Source organism: Podarcis vaucheri, assembly GCF_965113315.1.
Source record: "Podarcis vaucheri genome assembly, chromosome: 9".
Lineage (NCBI taxonomy): Eukaryota > Metazoa > Chordata > Lepidosauria > Squamata > Lacertidae > Podarcis > Podarcis vaucheri.
This window is the reverse complement of record NC_138767.1, coordinates 17,323,357-17,345,751: the sequence shown is the minus strand read 5'-3', so window position 1 is coordinate 17,345,751 and position 22,395 is coordinate 17,323,357. Positions and strand designations below refer to the sequence as shown.

General features: G+C 44.6%; 2 long non-coding RNA genes across 2 annotated transcripts in view; one reads left to right on the top strand and one right to left on the bottom strand.

Annotated features, from left to right (window-relative positions):
• Nucleotides 1-12,285, top strand: part of LOC309540185 — a 28,706-nt gene extending 16,421 nt beyond the window's left edge. Inside the window, exons 2-5 of the long non-coding RNA XR_014223109.1 lie at nucleotides 4,251-4,348; nucleotides 6,996-7,251; nucleotides 8,580-8,736; nucleotides 11,661-12,285. This is a non-coding gene — a long non-coding RNA (uncharacterized lncRNA). The remainder of the gene's footprint in view (nucleotides 1-4,250; nucleotides 4,349-6,995; nucleotides 7,252-8,579; nucleotides 8,737-11,660) is intronic.
• The window catches only part of LOC309540207, a 146,183-nt gene that overhangs the window by 19,292 nt on the left and 104,496 nt on the right, over nucleotides 1-22,395 (bottom strand). The gene's annotated exons all lie outside the window — the stretch shown is intronic.

Sequence of the window (22,395 nt, the reverse complement as noted above, 5' to 3'; positions counted from 1 at the left end):
AAAAGATTTTCTGAGAAGTGTTTATAGTACTCCACACAGAACCAAACTAGTTCTGAAGATTTACCATTCTTTGATTCCTTAATCGCATTTCAAAATTATTTCTCACTGATTGTGGCTCAGGATCATAATACATCAAGAACTGCCTCTTCCCCATGAACCACCCTGGATCCTGCGATCATCACATTATGCCCTGATTTGTGTGCCTCCACAAGAGCCCTGAAATGAAAATGGGACTTTTCTGCAGTAGCTCCCCACTTTTGGAATTCTCTCCCTAGGGAGGCTCACCTGATGCCTTCATTACATATCTTTAGATGCCAGGCGAAAACATTCCTCTCCTCCCAATCTATTACCTTTTAAACTGTTGGGGTGGGGGTATTGTTTATGTTTGTTACTATGTTATTTATTTCCGTGTTTTTATATTGTCCAGCGCTCTGAGCTGCAGGCCTCTCACAGCAGGAAATGAAACCTGTGAACTAAGCCTTTGTTAGTTGATAGAGCCAGTAGCAGTAGATGCAAAATTCAGCAATGATGATCAAACAAGATGATTGCATAGGATCTCTCTCTGGGATCAGAGAGAGGAAAATTACTGAACTGTAATTTTGATGGGGCAGCATTGCTTACTTGTTTAAGCACAATGTGTTATTGTGTATCTTTGTAATGTTTATTTGTAACTATCTTAAGACTGTTTCCAGTACAACTTTGTAATTCATTCTTGTGGTGGAAAGCAAATTCATTTTCTACTCTGCAGAAGGTCTAGATCAGGGATTTCACTCGCATCAACTCTAACATCCGCTTCTGCATAAATGATTTTATTCTGACCTTGTCCAACTGATCTCCCTCTTCTAACTTTTCGACCACACTCCCCTACCTTTAGAAGCCTTGTCTTTTTCATTTGTGACTCTGAGGGAAGGACTTGTATCTCCTTTTATTTTTTTATTCATGTGAGCCATTTTGGGAGCACATATTTGTCTGCAAAGCAGGATAAAAGTAACTGAGCAAGCACTCTGTTTCCTGCATCACTTTGGAAGAAGCAAGCTGCAAAGCAGAGGGCCGCATAGATCTTCTGATCTGAGACGTTTGTTTCCTGCCGTTCCTAGAGACAATAACGCTACTGAAACAGACCCTGCTCATTTTGCATGTTGTCGCATTCGAGAGGCATTCAAAGTCCTTGCTCAGTGGCCCATTCATAGCTAACCAAGCAAGGAATGATATGAAGTCAGAAGGCATTAATAGAGGTATTGCATTTATTTTTCGTGACTGGCTATTGTGATTGAGACTGCAGTTCAGTGCAAGAGCACATGTCTTGCATACAGAAGGTCCCCAGATCAATCCCTGGTATTGCTGCTTCAAAGGTTGTGAGATAGCAAAACCCAAGACCAGCTTGCAAAACTGTTGCAGATCACAGTGGGTCAGAGGGATTAAGATAATAAGGAGGCGTCATATAAACGTAGGTGGAAAGATATTTTATTGTATTATTTATATGATGTTAGCCACTCTGAGCCCGGCTCCGGCCGGGGAGGGTGGGTACAAATAAAAAATTATTATTAATAATTTTATTTTTTAAAAAAGAAATCACATTGATCACTTGAATTTGGTTTGGCATATGACATATTTGGGGGGACGCGGGTGGCGCTGTGGTCTAAACCACAGAGCCTAGGGCTTGCTGATCAGAAGGTTGGCAGTTTGAATCCCCGCGATGAGGTGAGCTCCCGTTGTTCAGTCCCTGCTCCTGCCCACCTAGCAGTTCGAAAGCACGTTAAAGTGCAAGTAGATAAATAGGTACCGCTCTGGCAGGAAGGTAAACGGCATTTCTGTGTGCTGCTCTGCTTCGTCAGAAGCAGCTTATTCATGCTGGTCTGTTTGCGATTGGCCCTAACAGTCAGGGGTACCTTTACCTTTACCTATGACATATTTGATGGCTTTCTCAAATGATCACTTCAGCTTTTGGACCCATTGTGAAGTTTTAGTAGTCTGACTTCTAAAACTGCATTTCTATAGATACTTTATCTGTGAGTAAGCCTCAGTGAACACAATAAGGTTTACTTCTGAGTAGGGATAGGTGAATGTCCTTTTCTGTTTCTTTCTCTCTCTCATTTCTCCAGTCTTACTTTCAGTTCTCCACATTTGTGCTTCAGTATGCTTTTTTATTATTTAAAAAAAGTCCTCATAAGATTGTGCTGTAAATCTGTGGCCAGCTGAATTCAGTATGTGGCTTTTGCCCCACTGCTGCAGACGTCTTTCTTTGAGCACATGCCAAAACTTGGCAAATGCTGACTTCTGAACAGAATAGTTGCATGGCTGAGAGCAACCGATCCTCCCTCCGCCGAACTAAAGCAACAGAGCTTCCATGTATAACAGTTAAATAAACAAAGAGAGCATACAGTTGGGTGTGATCGTAATACATTCTTCTTATTCTTATCTCAGCATTACACAAACGGTGTGAGCTACACCTGATGAAACTCCCTTTATTAAAAGTGTATGAGCCACTTAGCCGGAGGAGAGTCCCACCTCTCACAAAAAGGCATTCTGGCCTTGTTACTCTCACCTCTCTGACTATGAGTGTTTCAACATGACCTTCCCCCTGGATGGGGGTGCCCACATGGACTTCAAAAGTCTTGCGACTGACCATCTGCCAAGGGGGTTCAGCAGAGGGAGGGCAAGGAGCCCCTAGACAAGGTGCACAAGGTCCAAAGCCAGCCTGAATACAATGTTCCACTATTCTTGGGCTCGGTTCTCATGTCAAAGCAAGACCTGTGGAACTGACTCTCCCTTATTTCTCTCATTGAGCGACTCTCTACCTGTGGGTTTCTTATCAACATCAGGGTTGCCCTGAGGTTGCTGGACTAGAAATGTGCTTGGTTTGACCTGGCAAATGCTTCTTATGTTCCTTATAGATGTACAGTGGTACCTCGGGTTAAGAACGTAATTCATTCTGGAGGTCCGTTCTTAACCTGAAACTGTTCTTAACCTGAAGCACCACTTTAGCTAATGGGGCCTCCCGCTGCTGCCATACGATTTCTGTTCTCATCCTGAAGCAAAGTTCTTAACCCGAGGTACTATTTCAGGGTTAGCGGAGTCTGTAACCTGAAGCGTCTGTAACCCAAGGTACCACTGTATACCTGTATATATCAACTTGACCTGATGATATTTGGGTGTTTTTTTTAAAGAACTTCTTATTTGGCTTTTTAGTACTGGGGATTTAAGCCGCATTGGCCGCATTGGACTCAATCTTCTTGTCATGAAATTGTGCTTTTCTATGCATCCTGTCAGTCATTCTGCCATAGGTCTCTCTCTATAGTTAGTTCCTCTACATTTGGACTGCCACTAATTACTGCCGGAAATGTCCCATGCACTTGGCTGAAAGGCAAGCATTTTGTCCTAAATTACCCTCTGTCGGATCAAACCTCTCTAGGCCATTGCCAGCCACAAAGGCCACTCCCCCTTCCCTTAGTCTGACTGCAAAGGTTAAAAGAGGGGGCGTGTGTGCTGACTTCCCATTATGACCCCCAGTATGGTACCATTAAATCGCCCCTCTCTGTATAGGCTTAATTGGCCAATATATGATGGTTCCTATTGACTCTCTGTATTAAGGACACAGTGCGCTGTATTTGCAATGCATATAATTCATTATGTCAACGTCATTTTCATCGGCTGGTATTGTTCATCCCTTGCTGCTTCCCAAATTATTATTCCATGTGAATTTCCTACGTAATTAAGAGGTTTGGTTGTGGTTTCAAAGCAGAAATGACAAAAGGCAGAAATGCCTCCTGAATCCGGGTTGCATTCAGCATTGTTTGCCTAACCATTAGCTTAGGCCAGCAGATGTCAGCCTAAATTGAAAAATGGAGGTGGTGTGTATGGGAGGGGGAGAGTGAGGGTGAGTGGAATACTGTACCCTAATGTGAGCATTTCATGTGCCAGATGGGAATTTTACACAGACCGGCAGGAGAGGTAGCCAACAGTGGTTAAAATTCAGTGTTGGAAGTAGCTTGGTGACACGGCATATGCTGATAGCTTTTGCTTTTGCTTTTTTTTTTGCGTGGGTGGGGGGATTATAGGACTTAATTGTATCATAGATCAATGATACTTTAATTTATGAGGATTGATTTTGTTAATTCAAGCAGTTCAAAAGGCACTGTTAAAGCTTCAGTTCGTTAAATTGACACTGGCTTGTGCTTCGCTCAGGCTGCCAGAAGATGAATGACTGTATATAGTTTGTACGTTTTCATTTTTCCTCTGTTTTATTTTAGCACCTGTCCCTTGCTGCGATTCACTTCTGAAGGAAAATATGGGAATCACATTGAATGCATGCTTCAGCATCACCATTGGCCTCCTGGTGCATTTCAAGGTACAAGGCTTTGGCCTAGAAAGTCCTGAACAGCTTCAGTCCTGCCGACCTTAAGCTATATACAGATGGCATCTTTCCCCACTTATTGCAGCACTAAATCAAAAGTGAGGAAAATGTATCTCTACTATTCTTGTGGGACTGCAGTCGCTGAACTGACCATTTCAAGTAGGATCTGCATTCCCCAAATGGCTTGTAGATATCAGGCACAAATGTCTGTGTAATCTCAACCCCTCCATTTTCTTATGTTGTAAACTGCCCTGTGGTCTGCTGGCAAACACCTCCTGACTGCCTTCTCCTTCTATATGTCCTGCTGCAACTTCCCAGATCTGCTGGCAGAAGCCCTCTAATTATTCCCTTCTTGCTTCAAGTCCACATGAAAGAGCACAGAGAAGGACACTTTTTCAGATAGATCATTTGCAGCTGTGGTCCTTCATTTCCCAGGAGCCATGGAAGTCTTGTTCTGGAGTTCATGGAAGTCAGGGCTGGAGTTTGCTAACCAAGCTCAAGGATGAAACTAAGGTCCAGGTGTTCTCCTTTTCTCTAGTTCCCCCTCCTACTCCCCATAAAAGTCTACTAAAAAAAAGTCCAACTTGATGTTGTCATGCTCCAAGTTCTTTGCCCTCCTTCACTTCATTGGCTGGAGCTTGAGGCACAGATAGTACAAGAATACTTGGCTAGTTTAGATGTATTCAAGTCTCCAGGGCCAGATGAACTGCATCCAAGAGTATTAAAAGAACTGGCAGATGTGATCTCAGAACCACTGGCAGTCATCTTTGAGAATTCCTGGAGAACAGGCGAAGTCCCGGCAGACTGGAGGAGGGCAAATGTTGTCCCTATTTTCAAAAAGGGGAAAAGAGAGGACCCAAATAATTATTGCCCAGTCAGTCTGACATCAATACCAGGGAAGATTCTGGAGCAGATCATTAAGCAAACAGTCTGTGAGCACCTAGAAAGGAATGCTGTGATCACCAATAGTCAGCATGGATTTCTGAAAAAGAAGTCATGTCAGACTAACCTGATCTCGTTTTTTGACAGAATTACAAGCCTGGTAGATGAAGGGAACACAGTGGATGTAGCCTACCTTGATTTCAGCAAGGCATTTGACAAGGTGCCCCATGATATTCTTGTAAAGAAGCTGGTAAAATGCGGTCTTGACTATGCTACCACTCAGTGGATTTGTAACTGGCTGACTGACCGAACCCAAAGGGTGCTCATCAATGGTTCCTCTTCATGCTGGAGAAGAGTGACTAGTGGGGTGCCACAGGGTTCTGTCTTGGGCCCAGTCTTATTCAACATCTTTATCAACGACTTGGATGATGGACTCAAGGGCATCCTGATCAAATTTGCAGATGACACCAAACTGGGAGGGGTGGCTAACACCCCAGAGGACAGGATCTCACTTCAAAACGACCTTGACAGATTAGAGAACTGGGCCAAAACAAACAAGATGAACTTTAACAGGGAGAAATGTAAAGTATTGCACTTGGGCAAAAAAAATATGAGAGGCACAAATACAAGATGGGTGACACCTGGCTTGAGAGCAGTACATGTGAAAAGGATCTAGGAGTCTTGGTTGACCACAAACTTGACATGAGCCAACAGTGTGACGCGGCAGCTAAAAAAGCCAATGCAATTCTGGGCCTCATCAATAGGAGTATAGCATCTAGATCAAGGGAAGTAATAGTGCCACTGTATTCTGCTCTGGTCAGACCTCACCTGGAGTACTGTGTCCAGTTCTGGGCACCACAATTCAAGAAGGACACTGACAAACTGGAACGTGTCCAGAGGAGGGCAACCAAAATGGTCAAAGGCCTGGAAACGATGCCTTATGAGGAACGGCTAAGGGAGCTGGGCATGTTTAGCCTGGAGAAGAGGAGGTTAAGGGGTGATATGATAGCCATGTTCAAATATATAAAAGGATGTCACATAGAGGAGGGAGAAAGGTTGTTTTTTGCTGCTCCAGAGAAGCGGACACGGAGCAATGGATCCAAACTACAAGAAAGAAGATTCCACCTAAACATTAGGAAGAACTTCCTGACAGTAAGAGCTGTTTGACAGTGGAATTTGCTGCCAAGGAGTGTGGTGGAGTCTCCTACTTTGGAGGTCTTTAAGCAGAGGCTTGACAACCATATGTCAGGAGTGCTCTGATGGTGTTTCCTGCTTGGCAGGGGGTTGGACTCGATGGCCCTTGTGGTCTATTCCAACTCTATGATTCTAGGGGAAACTCGGGCCACAATGCTAAGATGGCAAATATTTTGTCAAGACCGGCTCTAATGTTAGGCAGGGTGAGGCAGAAGATGCTGGGGAGTGGCGATGAGATGTTGGAGTACAGAGTCATGTGTCCCAAGTGACTTAATCATAAACCAGCCTCCTGCTCTCTGGTGTGGTAGAAAACGTGGTTTCATCTCCAGTCTTGAAATAAGATTCAGCTGCTACTATGATCAGCTTCAGTATGTGAAATGACTGGGGACCATCTTGTCCAGTAAATAAAATAACCTGGGTCAGCCCTGTGTTTTGTTTTTGCTGCCAGGAGAGACGTTGTGGAGTTGCTGTTTTCAGGGGTAGGTGGACAAACCCACATTTCCCATGACATGTTTTAAGCATGCATGAGATCACTTTAATTTGATGTAGTATTTTCTATTTACAGTGGTACCTTGGTTTGACTCCTGGAACCATTCAAAAAAAAAGGTGTGGCTTCTGATTAGCTGCAGGAGACTCTTAAAGATAGCATCCTCCTACTTTCTGATGTGCTGAATGCCAGGCTTGAAGCAAAGACTTAGACTCCCTGTGTTTCTATAGCAAATGTGCAAACCAATGATCAATAATTTCACATAAGCAGGAAGATTGTTGGAAGAATGCGAGTGGTCTATTTGTTGAAATCATCTTGAAAATTCAAGTAAAATGTAAGAGAAAATGCAGAATACTGTATGCAAATGTTTCAAAGAGTGTGAAAATTTGATTGTCAACCTTTTACTTGCACCAAGGATTACCTTGGCATGATATTGGAAAAAAAATTCAACAATTCCATCTGTTAGAGAATGGCTACAGAAAGCATTAGAAGTTCCATGTATGAATAAACTAAGTGATTTAGGTAACGGTTTAGATAAGATATGGACAAATTATTTTCTCTTTTTAAAGACATTGCTTTATTTTGGCTTGGAATAACCATTTTGGACTAGAGATTAGATATTTCTGTATTTAGAGAATGTTGAATTGATTTTTTTCCTTTCTTCTTCCCCTGACTGTAGCAGGTAGGAAACTTTAAAGCATTCTATTTGGGCAAATTCTTGATTAGTAACATTATGTTTAAAAGATTATTAAGGGGTCAGGTTTTGTTGTTTGTTCTTATTCATTTTGTGATACAATTATGCATGCAGTTATGATAATAATAAATGAATAGAAACTATTTTTTATTATTATACTTTAAAAGGGGTGGGGTGGGGAAGAATGGAGGTCAGTCAATGAAAACTGATTAAGTGCATTATAGAATAAATCTGCCAGCCCCTTCATACTTAAGAATTACATAAGCCTATGACTGTAGGAGAGATGGAAATGTATAGGAAGTTGTCAATAGCATGTAATGTTGCACATTTCATCTGGAACACCTGGTTCTGGACAGAGACAGGATACTGGGGGAAAGGCCCATTGGTCTCACCCAGCAAGGCATATAATACATTTCATGATAAGCTGTGATCTTTGCGGAAGTTTTTAAATGGTGTAAATTCTTGCCTGTTAAGCAGTAAACTAGGTTTGTTTCCTGTCGTCCTTGCCCACCCCTCCTGAATCCCATAGTTTCCCCCATTTTTCATCTGATTTGAGAAAAGCTGCCAAACAATGTTCTTCCTCTGTCACTTCCTGTTTTGCATGTGCAAACCCATGGACTTTGCAGTGCTCAGCATAGCGCAGTGGCTTTCATTCCTTTTGTTGGCTCTCTCCTCTGACATCTGTTTTCCGCTCTTTCTTGTTCTGGTGCAGATTTGTTGTTATTATTGTGTTAGGTCCTACAAAATGGGAAACAAGTAAGCATGTAAGGAGATAGCTTTTTAGGAAGTCAATTTCCAGTAAAAGGACTTGCCTAACTGCACCTTCTGTCTCTCTCTCTCTTTCCTTCACCTCAACTATTAATACCTGCCTTTTTTGGAGAAGGAATTCTTTGGGTCACGTGCAATGATATCTCTCTCTCTCTCTCTCTCTCTCTCTCTCTCTCTCTCTCTCTCATATATCGGGATAGGCAACCTGTGGCTCTCAGCCTCATTTTATGCAACTGAAAGCACATCTTCAAATGGATTCAAATGGATCCATCAGCTGATGGATACTTACAGCAAACTCCTTTGAACTTGGACAGGTGCCAATCACCTGCTATCATCATGACATCAGCAGAATGACAGGTAGGTGGTTACACAGACTTGTCAAAACTGGCTCAAAACTGGAGCCTGGGGAGATAAGGATCTGGTCCACTAGCTGAATCCAGTTCTTCACTACTGCATTAAACTAATTTAAGATCTCATCCTGGTGCGCATGGAGTTTGTGGGATAGTTTTGCAGATATCTGTGAGGGAAAATCCTCCAACATCATTGGAAGGGGCTAGGGTATTGGACAAGGGCCTGGGAGATCAGGGTTGAAATCCCCACGCAACCATGAAACTCACCAGATGCCCTTACACCAGTCACTCTTTCTGCCTCTACCTTGCTGTGAGGATAAAATGGAGAGGGCAAGAACCACAGGCTGTATACTGCCCTGAGCTGCTTGAAGAAACAGTGGGATGGAAATGCAAGAGTCCTTGGGTAAGAAACCCTGCATGGGTGATTCTCCTTCACTACCAATTCACTACCCTTATTACCTGTTGCTCCTCTTCATCTCCTCATTGCTTCTTGGTCCTATCTACTTGCTTGACAGACAAGAAGAGGAGGAGGAGGAATTTGGATTTGATATCCCGCTTTATCACTACCCAAAGGAGTCTCAAAGCGGCTAACATTCTCCTTTCCCTTCATCCCCCACAACAAACACTCTGTGAGGTGAGTGGGGCTGAGAGACTTCAAAGAAGTGTGACTTGCCCAAGGTCACCCAGCAGCTGCATGTGGAGGAGCAGAGACACGAACCCGGTTCACCAGATTACGGGTCTACTGCTCTTAACCACTACACTACACTGGCTCAGAGATGAAATGAGCAAGCAGTCAGGGATGTCTGCTCCCTCCGTAAGAACCACCAACATTGCCTGGAAGAGAGAGAGGCAGAGGTGGGTGAACAAGCAGGTTGGAGGGGACTTTTGCCACTGTGCATCAGCTGAGGTATTGTCCCTCAGCAGGTGCCCAAACACATCAACCCTTAGCTCTGGCCATGCTGCTGCCAATCGAATATGCATTCTATTCCAGTTTCTTTCTGTTCTGCCCCCCCTCCTTCCCTCTCCACACAGCTCCAGCTGTAATCATCTCCCCCCCCCCCGCCGCCCAGTTTACATTCTTTGAGTTTGATGGTGTGGTGCATCCGCCTGCTATAAAGCACAGTTCATGAATCTCCGGGGAAGAGTCTGTCAGATTCGTCTGGTTGGTGATCATTTACAATTGTTGGCAGGCAGCATGTAACTGATCACAGAGCAAACGGAAAGCTGAGAGCCGGTGTGATGGGGTGTAGCACAGACTCTCCAAGCGGGAACCAGAAAGCCTCTGGTTCAAATTTCGCCCCAACCCTGAGTTCATTCAATAGCCATAGGCAAAATTCCAGCGGTGTGGTGTTCCAGTCCTCCACTCCCAACTCCTACCACAAGCTTACTGGGTGAACTTTGGCAGGTCTCTCTCTCTCCTCCCCTCTCTGGCCATCTGCTTAACCTACCTCACAGGGCTGTCGTGAGGTCAAAATGGACTGGGGAGAATGATGGCCAAAATGACCCTTTCATTTTGCCACCTGCAACTAGGGCAGCATGAGAAACAAGGCTGTGCTGTACTCAGAGTAGACCCACTGAACAATGATTAAATTATAACAACACAACAAGACGGAAGAAGTAAAAAAAAAAAAGTGAGACAGATCACACATGGGTGAAGGGGAACGGGGTATAGGGGAATTTGAAATATTATTTATAATATAAAAGCTTTAATATAAAATTTCTAACTGTGTTGTATTTGTATACAGCAAAGAGAAGTTTAGAGTAATTAGGTATATTTTAATTTAGTTAATTATGTAATGGGTTTATGTTAGAAAATGAATATGGATGTTGAATTTGATGTTTGTAATTTTTCTTTTTTCGGTTTTGGAAATAAAAAATTAAACAACAACAACAACTCAGAGTAGACCCACTTACATGAATGAACTTAAGTTTCCCATGTCCATTAACTTTAATAGGTCTACTCTGAGTAGGCAATTGTAGATTTTAGTGATTCTTAAGGAGATTTTTCTTCGAAACATCTATTCACACCACCAGCTTATTTCCCCTCATCCCCTCCACGTGGTCCAACAAAACCCTTCCCTACATGCTGCTAGTAAACCCCAGGATGGAAATTCACATTGGCATCATTTCCTGGAAGCTTCCTAGAAACTTTGAGGTGGAAACATTTTCAGATGTTTCTGTAATGAGAATTAACCCCTCCCCTCTCCAGGTGCTGCAGCCCTGATCCTGCTTGGTCTCCCTGAAGCTGCTATTGTGGATAACCTGTGGCCCTTGAGATGTTGCTGGACTCCAACTCCCATAAGCCCTGGCTAGCATGGCCAATGGTCAGGAAGGATGGGAGCTGGAGTCTAGCAGCGTCTGAAAACAAACCTGTTATATGCATAACCGCATTTAGTGCTACCACACTAGCATTGCAGGTCTTTAAGCAGAGGTTGCGTAGCCATCTGTCATCACTGCTTTAGTTGAGATTCTGGCATTGCAGGAGGTTAGATTAGATGACTCTTGAGGTCCCTTCCTTCCTGCTATCCATCCCTCCCCACCAGTACTTATATTAATATAATATAATCAAATAGGATATATGGTATGGTATGGTTTGGTATAGCATGGTATTGTGTAAAAGAATATATTACATACAATCAATAGCTTGATTAATAGAGGGCCACATTTAACCACTGCAAGTCTGCATATATTATCAGAAGCAAGTCCTATTGAGTTCAATGGGACTGGTACCCAGGTAAGTGGGCACACGGTTGCAGAGTTTAGGACCCCCATGTGCTCCAATCCAGCCTTGCAGCCCCCAGAATAATCACCAAACAAGCTATAACCCACAGTTACCAAAGGATCTCGGCAACGTTTTCTCGGTTGCAAACGGACTTACGAGCAAAAGTCTAGATGTGCTGCACAAAATAAGATTTCCTTCGTTGCTTTTAGGAGATATCAAGGTTCGTGGATGACACCGTGCCTACAATCAATACCATCACCGACAATAGACAAGCCCAGCAACGTCGAGGCTGGCTGCACGCTGTTATCAGCATACATGAGCTCATGATCGGAATGCAAGTCTGCAAAAGGGCAGCCTTCACGCTGGGGGGAGATCAAAACCCAGACAGAAAATTTCTCATTAAGGTTGTTAGTTGAGAAGCAGCTTTGTTTCTGGCCTGTCATTGTCAGCACTTTTTCCCAATGATTTTAACTAGAAGAGCAGCAAATTAGATGTCTTCTTTTTTTCCTTCTTTTTTTTTGGGGGGGGGGTGAAGAAGCGAGGGGGGGAGAGAACACACCACCCAGTTCCAAATCACCAGCATCTCCAACCCTGGTAGCTTTGTACTTTATGTGCGCAGACCCATATTTCATTGCATCCTCTCCGGTTAGAAAATAATGCAATTCCATTTCATATATTTCTCTAAATGGGCCAGGCAACATTAAGACCAAAAAAAAAAAAAAAAGGGGGGAGAGAATAAGTTTGTACAAATGGGAATGCTATTAAACATTAATGTAGTGCCGTTTGCATATTTAGAATCTATTATTTTTTATTACCTTGGACGCTGCCAGGCTGTCTGTGGTGGGATTCAGCCATGTACCAGCATACCAGCACATTCAGGTTGTGCCATTAAAATGGGTTTGGTGCTTTGCCTCGACAAACGGACTTCCGAAATCAAAATCTGAGCTATGTGCAGTAGGGAAAGTGATGTGGAAACAAATGCTTCAGTTTTTCAAATATTGTTTGGGGTGCAAGGCCTGGTTTGCAGGATTGAAATGGAGTCCAGCAGGTACCAAGCCTCCAACCCACGTCCCATTTCAGCATTTGCTGCTGCTGCCTACCACCAGTGGGAGAACCATCGGGAGGAGCTTACCACCTGCCTGGGCAAAGCTGGGGCCTCCGCTGTGACACAGCTGCAGTCCTCTCCAACAACAGAGGCCAACGAAATGGGCTGTGTGCCAGCTCCTAATCCCCTCATTGACTTCATGTGTTAGGACTGGACTCTACATCCTGCAGTTTCTCTCTTGTTCTGGCAACGGACGCTGCTCCCATTTTAAGAGCTTTATTTAACTAGCATAGCTCTTGTGTCATTGACATTTGCATGCAATAGCTGCATTATTATACAATAACCTGGGGAAATTCAACAGGTGGAGTCCCCCTCTCCTATCAGTGCAAGAAAATGCTACATCAATTAATTGGGGGGGAGGGGCTGCCAGGAGAAAAGGCGACACCCCTAATTTTAAGACAAATAGTATGTGTGTGCGTGCGCGCGCGCACACACACACACGGTATACAAATGCACACACTCCAGAGATACACATTGCCCAACCAATTAATTACTATGCCAATTATCTTTGTTCAATGAGCAGAAGAAGAGATATGCTGCAACTCTACTCACAATGCAATGGGCTTTTACCTCTACAGGTTTATATCCAGCAGCCAAAAACAATGTTTTCCTTGCTTGTGCTAAGACATCCGCTGTCAAAAATGTGTGTTTCTTTTTCTACAAAAGAAGTTAACACTTTTCTCTTTTTATCTTCTTTCCACCCCTCCCGATAAAAGCATTGCATGTCTCCTCAGCCATCCACGTCTTGTCATGAAAAGGGAGAGAGAGGGAGAGAGATTCAGATTTTTTTTTTTAAGGAAGTGATGCATTGAATGGCAATTTTTTTTACCCGTTTCAATTTTCCCCCTCTAGTGCTCAATAAAAGTTCTTTATGTCTGTTGATCTATTATTTTCTTTCACTTTCCCTTAGCGTCTCCTTGTTGACGTCCTAATGCCACCTTTTGCTTTATTCATGCCACCACTATTATGTTATTAGTGAAACTAGTCAGAGGAAAATAAAATGACTTTTAAGCTTTAAAATGCAGTTGCACAAAAGAGTGGTCATGGCCCAATGAAGTGCAGCTTTTGAGAAAGATGTGGTGTGTGTGTGTGTGTATGTGTGTGTGTGTGTGTGAATGAGGAATATGCATTTAATGCTTGCAGTTGTTTGTTGTTGTTTAGTCGTGACCGACTCTTCGTGACCCCATGCACCAGAGCGTGCCAGGCAGTCCTGTCTTCCACTGCCTCCCACAGTTTGGTCAAACTCATGCTGGTAGCTTCGAGAACACTGTCCAACCATCTAGTGCTCTGTCTTTCCCTTCTCCTTGTGCCCTCCATCTTTCCCAGCATCAGGGTCTTTTCCAGGGAGTCTTCTCTTCTCATGAGGTGGCCAAAGTATTGGAGCCTCAGCTTCAGGATCTGTCCTTCCAGTGCGCACTCAGGGCTGATTTCCTTAAGAATGGATAGGTTTGTTCCTCCTTGCAGTCCATGGGACTCTCAAGAGTCTCCTCCAGCACCATAATTCAAAAGCATCAATTCTTCAGCGATCAGCCTTCTTTATGGTCCAGCTGCAGTTGTTAGTGAGGAAGAAATGCAAAGTCTGTAGCTTGGGAGAAAGCCTTCCATCACCTTTGTGACAGCTGAGTCATAAAATATCCTTGTAAAAATTATTTCATATATTTATTAAAATGAGCCATGCTCAGGGAAAGTGAGGACACAGACAACTTGGTGCTGCCCTCTGTCATGGGGTTAAACTTTTTTTTCATTCTTTCTTTCCCTTTATTATTCCATTTATATCCCACCTTTCTTCCAAGGAGCTCAATGTGGCATACATGGTTCTCCCCATTTTATCCCCACAACCACCTTGTGAGATAATAATAATAATAATAATAATAATAATAATAATAATAATAATTTATTATTTATACCCCACCCATCTGGCTGGGTTTCCCCAATCACTCTGGGCAGCTTCCAACAAAGTATTAAAATACAGTGGTCTGCTAAACATTAAAAGCTTCCCTAAACAGGGCTGCCTTCATATGTCTTCTAAAAGCCTGGTAGTTGTTTTTCTCTTTGACATCTGGTGGGAGGGCGTTCCACAGGGAAGGCGCCACTACCGAGAAGGCCCTCTGCCTGATTCCATGTAACTTGGCTTCTCGCAGTGAGGGAACTGCCAGAAGGCCCTCGGTGCTGGACCTCAGTGTCCGGGCTGAATGATGGGGGTGGAGATGCTCCTTTAGGTATACTGGGCCGAGGCCATTTAGGGCTTTAAAGGTCAGCACCAACACTATGAATTGTGCCCAGAAATGTACTGGGAGCCAATGTAGGTCTTTCAGGACTGATATTATGTGGTCTCAGCGGCTGCTCCCAGTCACCAGTCTAGCTGCTGCATTCTGGATTAGTTGTAGTTTCCGGGTCACCTTCAAAGGTGCCTCCATGGACAGCTGTGAGATATTTACAGAATCACAGAGTTGGGAGAGACCCTGACGATCATCTAGTCCAATCCCCTCCAATGCAGGTTATCTGAGAAAGTGAGCGGGAACAAGTTCACCTTAGTGGGTTTCCAGACTCTATTTCTCAGGGATAGTCCCGGATTTACAGAAGCCGTACCGGTTTTTAATTTGACCCTGGAATGTCCCACTTTTCATTAGGGCGTCCTTATTTTCCTTGGAGAAATGTTGGAGGGTGTGGATCTCATGACCAAGTGGAGATTTGAACTCTAGTCTCCCAGCTCCTAGTCCAACACTCTGACCACTACACCACACTGGCACCACTACCAAACCCCACACAGTTTGGAAGTGTTGACATGGTGTTTATACTGGATTTTGCTAGTAGGTTGGGCTTCTAAACCTTATTTCCACCTAAGTGGTTTAATTGGATTTTAATGACATGTGTCGTCTTCTTTTTCTACATTTACTGTGGCTTTGGGAAGGATATATACATGATCTATAGGATAAATGTATTCTTTCCACAGGATTTTTTTAAAAAACTTGTATCATCCCTTTGAATTACTTGGATTAACATGAGCTTCATTCTGTGTCTCTTGTTTTCAACAAGCAATCCATTAATTACATGTTTGCACTTATTTCTTTTGTCCCGCCCCTTTATTTTGACAATGTGAAGCTTCATTAGAGTCATCTTAAAAGGAATATCCCAGTAAATTTATACAAGAAGGATATAAATATGTTAAAACTATAAAATCAGATTGCCTGCTGATTAAAATGCCTGCTGAAATAATAACAAGAAAAGGTCTTCAGTAGTCATTGGAAGTTCAACAGGGAGAGGGTCTGTCTGACTTTGACTGGAAGGAAGTACCATAAAATTGGACCTACAATACTTCACACATGATTCCTAGTAGTTATAAGCTGTGCATCCCAACCATGGGGTACCATTTATAGTGATTCCTCAGCCTCGGCCCTCCAGATGTTTTTGGCCTACAACTCCCATGATCAGCAGGACCAGTGGTCAGGCATGATGGGAATTGTAATCTCACAATATCTGGAGGGCCAAGGTTGAAGAAGCCTGTCCTAAACCTAAGTTGTTAAGGGCCCTGTAAATTAATACAACAAATTTCATCCCGGTAGGGGAGCATATGGGCAGCTAAGTTTAAGTTTTTAAGCACCAGAGTTACGGGCTGGTGGCAGTCTGTTTCTGTCAACAATGTAGCTTCAGCCTTTCGCACCAGCTGGAGCAACTTGTTCTTTCAGCTGAACACAGGGGTGCCATGTCCCATTTTGTTACTTGTGGCGAAACAGGAAGTGCCACCTTGCCCTGTCCTGCCGCCGGTATTGCTTCTCTGCCCACCCTGCCCCCTCCGTCACTGACAGAGAAGTGGAGCTGACTTCTGCACCAGCGACAGAGGCGGTGGGGCAGGTGGGGTTGTCTGTGGGGCTGCCGCCTTAGCTGACCCTGGCTGGACAAGGCATAGCCATCTGCCTGCAGCAGAAAGAGCTTGTAGAACCCCACGATGGAAGAAGGAGCTTCAGAGTGCAACTTGGGAATCATAGCTTTGAATGCTCCCCTACGTTGCAATAATTCTCTGCAAGTAGAAAATTAGCACAGCATGAAAAAGGCCGGAACATGTCTCTCTGATGTCCTCGCTTTCTACTTGCAGAGTTTCTTTCCCCCATGTGGAAGCATTTTCCACTCATGTAGTACCACCCTCCATCTTGCCTCAGGATCCTACCATCTCATTCTTCTGCATTTGTAGACCACGTCTGGATTGGGGTTGTTTTTTTTCTTCCAGTGACACTGCATAATGGATTCTCTGCAGTTTTGTGAAGGGAGATCTCACACGGGGGTGTTTCAGCCTCCCTGGTCCCTTTTGTTCTCGCACAGGGTAATAATGTTGGCATCACAATTGCCCTGTCTTATGGAACCACGCCTTCCCTTCAGCAGCAAAGCAGGCGATTGAGGAGGCTGGCTAATCACCATCTGGATGTGCTTAAGTGCCTTGGCTGGGATGCCGTTATTTCTAAGAAGCATCCACTTGCCAAGGAATCTGTGCCATGGCTAATCTCTCGCGCGGCAGCTCCATATTGAGATTCTCCATGACAGGCAGTTCTGGCAGGGTCCGGAGTGCTAAAATAGAATTTGCAATGCGTAAGGTGATCTGATACTGAAGAAATGGATGCCAATCAAGTAGCTGCAGTGGGTATCTAAGGCATACCATCATCCTATTAATAGGAGTTAATCTGTGCTCGCAGTATAGTCTTAACATATTTTAAAGGGAAGGTGGAGTGGAAGAGCATCAGTGGTGGCAGTCCTGGCCCACCCATGAGGCAAGGTGGGGCAGTTGCCTCGGGCAGCACATCCAGCCTCTTCATCCACCTCTCGCTAGCTCGTCGGCTGCGCCTGCCCATATGGAACTAGGTGGACCAATGGTTTTAGTGTAAGACAGCTTCCTATGTTCCTGTGACATCACACATGCTGAATGCTGTCAATTTAAGAGGTGGGGGAGTTCTTTCAGTTTGCATTTTAATCCGAGCCTACAAAAATTATACTTCCTGAGCCCATATGCTAACCAAAACACAGCTCTTCTTCAAAATTTCCACTTCTCTGAATTTTACAGTGCAGTTCTCCAACCAAAGAATACACAGAAACTTGCATGTATTAGTGGAAGAGGGAACACAAAAATGCATATATTAGTGAAAATAACATGCACAAAAGCAAGGAAAAAGCCTTCTATGCTTGCAAAGATTATATATATAAGGCAAAATTGCATGCAAAAATCTGTATGTTAGGAGTAAAGTGTATGAATGTTCATGTGCATTTAAAAAGAATTTACAAACCTATGTGGTAATGAGGCGAACTGATCTTAAGCCTGAAAATGAGAAGCTGAGAGAAATCAAACTTGGCAAATTTGTCCATCCCTCCTCAATGCCAATGAAATACACAAGTTGCTTCCCATATTGAGTAAAGAATTTAGTGCTATATCTTGAGACTTAATAGGTGTTGTTGCCTTTGGGTAGTATATAAGCAGAAAGCATGGCTATAATCATAAACAACCTTCCCTCACGTGCTTTTACATGATCTGAAAAATAGATAAGAACTACAGTAATGAGTCACTGAACTCTTCCTCCCCACCTCTGCAAGGCAATTTGCAGAGGTCAGATTGCTTAGATAGTGTGGAGAGTGATTCTCTCTCTCTCTCTCTCTCTCTCTCTCTCTCTCTCTCTCTCTCTCTCTTCGAGGCGTCTATCAATTTTGTCATGTGAGTTTTTAATTGCTATCCCTCCTGCCTTTGCTTCCAGATAACAAGGTGGAAGGCTGCAGCTCAATAGAGATTTCTTCCCCATTCTGTAGGAGGATTCCTTCTGGAGACAACTGGTGCCTTCCCTTCAGCTAACTTTTCTTGAAAGGAAAAGTGGTGTGTGTGTGCATGTACCAGGTTCCTTAGGCTCCTTCCTGAACCAGCAGGGCTGGTATCCTAAGGCCAACATGCTTGGGCATCTTAGGATGGACCATATCGTTCTATGGTACCTACTGCCAACCTAGCAGTTCAAAAGCATGCCAGTGCAAGCAGATAAATAGGTACTGCTGTGACAGGAAGGTAAACGGCATTTCCATGCACTCTGGTTTCCGTCACGGTGTCCCATTGCACCAGAAGCGGTTTAGTCATGCTGGCTACATGACCCAGAAAGCTGTCTGTGGACAAACGCCGGCTCCCTTGGCCTGAAATCAAGATGAGCGCCACAACCCCATAGTCACCTTTGACTGGACTTAACCGTCCAGGCGTCCTTGACCTTACCTTTTTTTACCTACTGTCAAGAACTGTCCTGGACCTCCTATTCTCCACTGCAACCTTGGCATGGCCATACGAACCTTCTTGTGTTGAATGGTGTTGACAAAGGGCCTCTGTGGAGTTCTAAGTGATTCAGGGGAAGCTCCACACATATCCCAGTAATAAATAGAATAGCTTTTGAGATATGATTTCACCTTCTCAGCAGCTGAATTTGCTGCAAACCTGTGCTCTCTGGAAAATGCTCAGAGGTGCCAACTTGGATAAAATGACATGGTGCCTGAGACACAGTGCACATACACTATTTAAATGGCAATGCCCATCTACTTTGGGAAGCATCCAGCCCCCTCAAATATTTTATTTGTGGGGGTGAAGGGACCTTGGCCCCTAGGAGTTGGCTTTTACGCTTCTTGCATTTGCTCAGGAATAAGGTCATCATGACTCTTCGATCCTGATCCAAAGAGGAGATTTCAACAGAAGCTATTTCTGACTCTCATCAATGAGAGCTCCCCCCAAATGCAAATAGGAGGTCTAAATCAAGTTCACAGCAGGGGGTCAAAGGTCACCTACCACTATGCTGTGGTTGACCTTGCCACTGCCTCATCTCATCCTTTCTCTTGCCCAGTAATTTCCAGCGATGCTGGTGACATGAAGTCAGGTAAGCTCTGCCACCTTTACCTGCCAGCTGATGCTGGTATCTACATAATCTGTGGGCCAACACAAGATGGAGAAATTCAAGCAGTCCTGAACAGCGGCGTAGCGTGAGTTGTCAGCACCCGGGGCAAGGCAAGTAATTTGCGCCCCCCCAACCCCTAACCTGCTGATCTGAGGTGGCGCTGCGGCCCAAACCACGCCGCTTGCCCGGAGGAGGAGGGGGGCAGAGAGGCGAGGAAAATGCAACATGGCCCAGCAGCAGCAGCAGCAGTGGAGGCGGGGCTGTGAGGAGGGGCTGCCTGGCGCGTCCTCCGTGGCGGGCGCTGAGAGCCGCTGCCTGCCGGGCGCCTTCAGCCCGGGCGCGCGCACAGCTCGCCGGCTCCACGAGACATGGGGCTCTGCTACAGCCTGTGCCGGAGGCTCTTCGGGGACTCCGGAGGCAGTGAGCGCGCCCCCCCAGATGTTGCGCCCGGTGCGGCTGGCCCCCCTGGCCCCCCCACGCTACGCCACTGGTCCTGAAGCAACCAGGTGGGGAGAGCGCTGCAAAACGAATGAGTGAACAAACTCAAATGAGTTGTGTGGAAGGACTGAAAACTACGACAAAACTTCTCTGTAGAACAATAAATAATCTCAAGGTCTTCTTGTAATAGAGAAGAAAAGGGAAATTGGGGGGGGGGGGCGTTGCTCACACGGGTGTTAATATCACATTGTGATTAATAGTCAGGGCTAGTTCCTGTTAACCGTTGGTTGAGGACAGGGAAAGCACGAAGCTGACATGCGTAAGATTAGGCAAAAATCACTTGGGAATTCACTTTCCGAAGTGTTGTACGTTTCACACCCTTTAAAAAAAGGGTTAATCAGGTCTTGGAAGTTGCTAGGTAACTGGGTGATACATTCATAGTACGATCAGTCGATGAGAGTTTGATTTTTACATTACAAGCTCATCAGGCCAGGAACCTGCGTCTTTATCTTTGTCTTGTAAAATGCAAAGTACCCTGTCAGCACGTAATTAACAATGCTAATATAATACTTGCTACTTTTCCCTTCTCCCGTTAGAGCTTTGTTGCGTATGAAGAAGAGATCCAAGGCTCAGAGAAATGGCGTCTTTCCTTGACGTGGGGGGTTTGTGTTTAAATCGTGTCTGCTTTCGAAACATTTCCTTGAAAGCACATAGAACCAAGTTTCTAATGGTGACTCAGGAATCAAATGGGGACTATTCACGCAGTCAACCTTTCCTACCATCTTCCTGAAGCACACATGGAGAATAGGTGGACCCGCACCATACAGATACAACCAGCAGTGGTTTCCTTTAGCCACGGTTGGACGTTTTCTGTCAGTGGGCCATCCTGTCCTTGAAGCCTCCTCAGCTGTAGTGTGTCATATCCAGCATGTGAATAACTCCCTGGTTTTGCTAAGGAAGAAAAGGAGCATACAGTGGTACCTCGGGTTAGGTACTTAATTCATTCCGGAGGTCCGTTCTTAACCTGAAACTGTCCTTAACCTGAAGCACCACTTTAGCTAATGAGGCCTCCTGCTGCCGCCGCGCCACCGGAGCACGATTTCTGTTCTCATCCTGAAGCAAAGTTCTTAACCCCAGGTAATATTTCTGGGTTAGCGTAGTCTGTAACCTGAAGCGTATGTAACCTGAAGCGTCTGTAACCCGAGGTACCATTGTATATAAAGTATATATATGATCAAGTCACTGGTCGGCTGTCTTTATCTTGGTGAACCCTGCAAATTATGCAGGCCTGGATAGGAGAATGAGAGAGGAAACTATCCATGGAAAATGTGGAGTCTTGTGCCTGAGGAGGGATGCCAGGTGCTGTAACCATTGTGCTTCCACAGTGTCTTGGACCTGTGGGGTCCAGCTTGGTGTCCCCAGAAAGTTATCAGTAGCCAGACAGCTACCCTCCCTCTGTCGGCTGCCTGTTAAAATTCAGATTATGAACTCAAAAGGGCGGAGAGATGTCATGTCTTCTTTCCATTGCTTATGCCAGCTGTGTCAGTCAAAACATGCAGTGCTGATGGTGCTGCTTAATTAATTGACCCTCACAGAAATGGGCTGTAGGAATCATTTTTAGGCACTGGTCCCTTAGTTTTGCTGCAATTCACGCAATATAAAAACACAAAAAATACCCCCTCATGCACAGTTTTAAAGGTCATAGATAAGGAGCCACAGCAGAAAAGACCCATTCCCGTGCTACCACCCTCCAGACCTCATGTGGAGGAGCCACACAAAGGAGGGCCTTGGATGATGAGTGCAGGGTCTGGGTCAGTTCATATGGGGAGGGGCCGTCCTTGAGGTTTTAGCAACTCATCGGACAAATCTGAAACGTTTAAAACATAAGAAAGAGACAATCACCACTGTACCATGCAGCTTCTGTTAGGATCAGAGCAAGAATCCTAAGAGCTTTTCCTCCTCTTACATTCAGTGTAGACAATACTGATCTTAGATGGGTCAATGGGCATTTTCACATTGCCACTTACTCTACATCCAACTTGCTCCAACCATTAGTTTTTGAAGCCACATCCACGCAATGTTAGTCAATTACTCATAGCAACTGTGGAAGCTGCCTTCTACTGAGTCAGACCATTGGTCCTCCCAGCTCAGTGGTGTCCACACCAGGCTTTCCTAAACTTGGGTCTCCAGCTGTTTTTTGACTACAACACCCACCATCCCTAGCTAGCAGGACCAGTGGTCAGGTATGATGGGAATCGTAGTCCAAAAACAGCTGGAGACCCAAGTTTGGGAAACCCTGGTCTACATGGATGGGCAGTGGCTTCCAGGCTTTCAGGCCAGGGTCACTCCCAGACCTATCTGAAGATACCATTGGGGAGTGAACGGACTACTTCTACAGAACTGAGCTAGAGCCTTTCCCTGTAAGGGAATAAGGAAGTGAACATCTCCATCTACACCTTGCATTACCTTACAATTTTTATCTTTTCCTCAAACATTCCATAATAG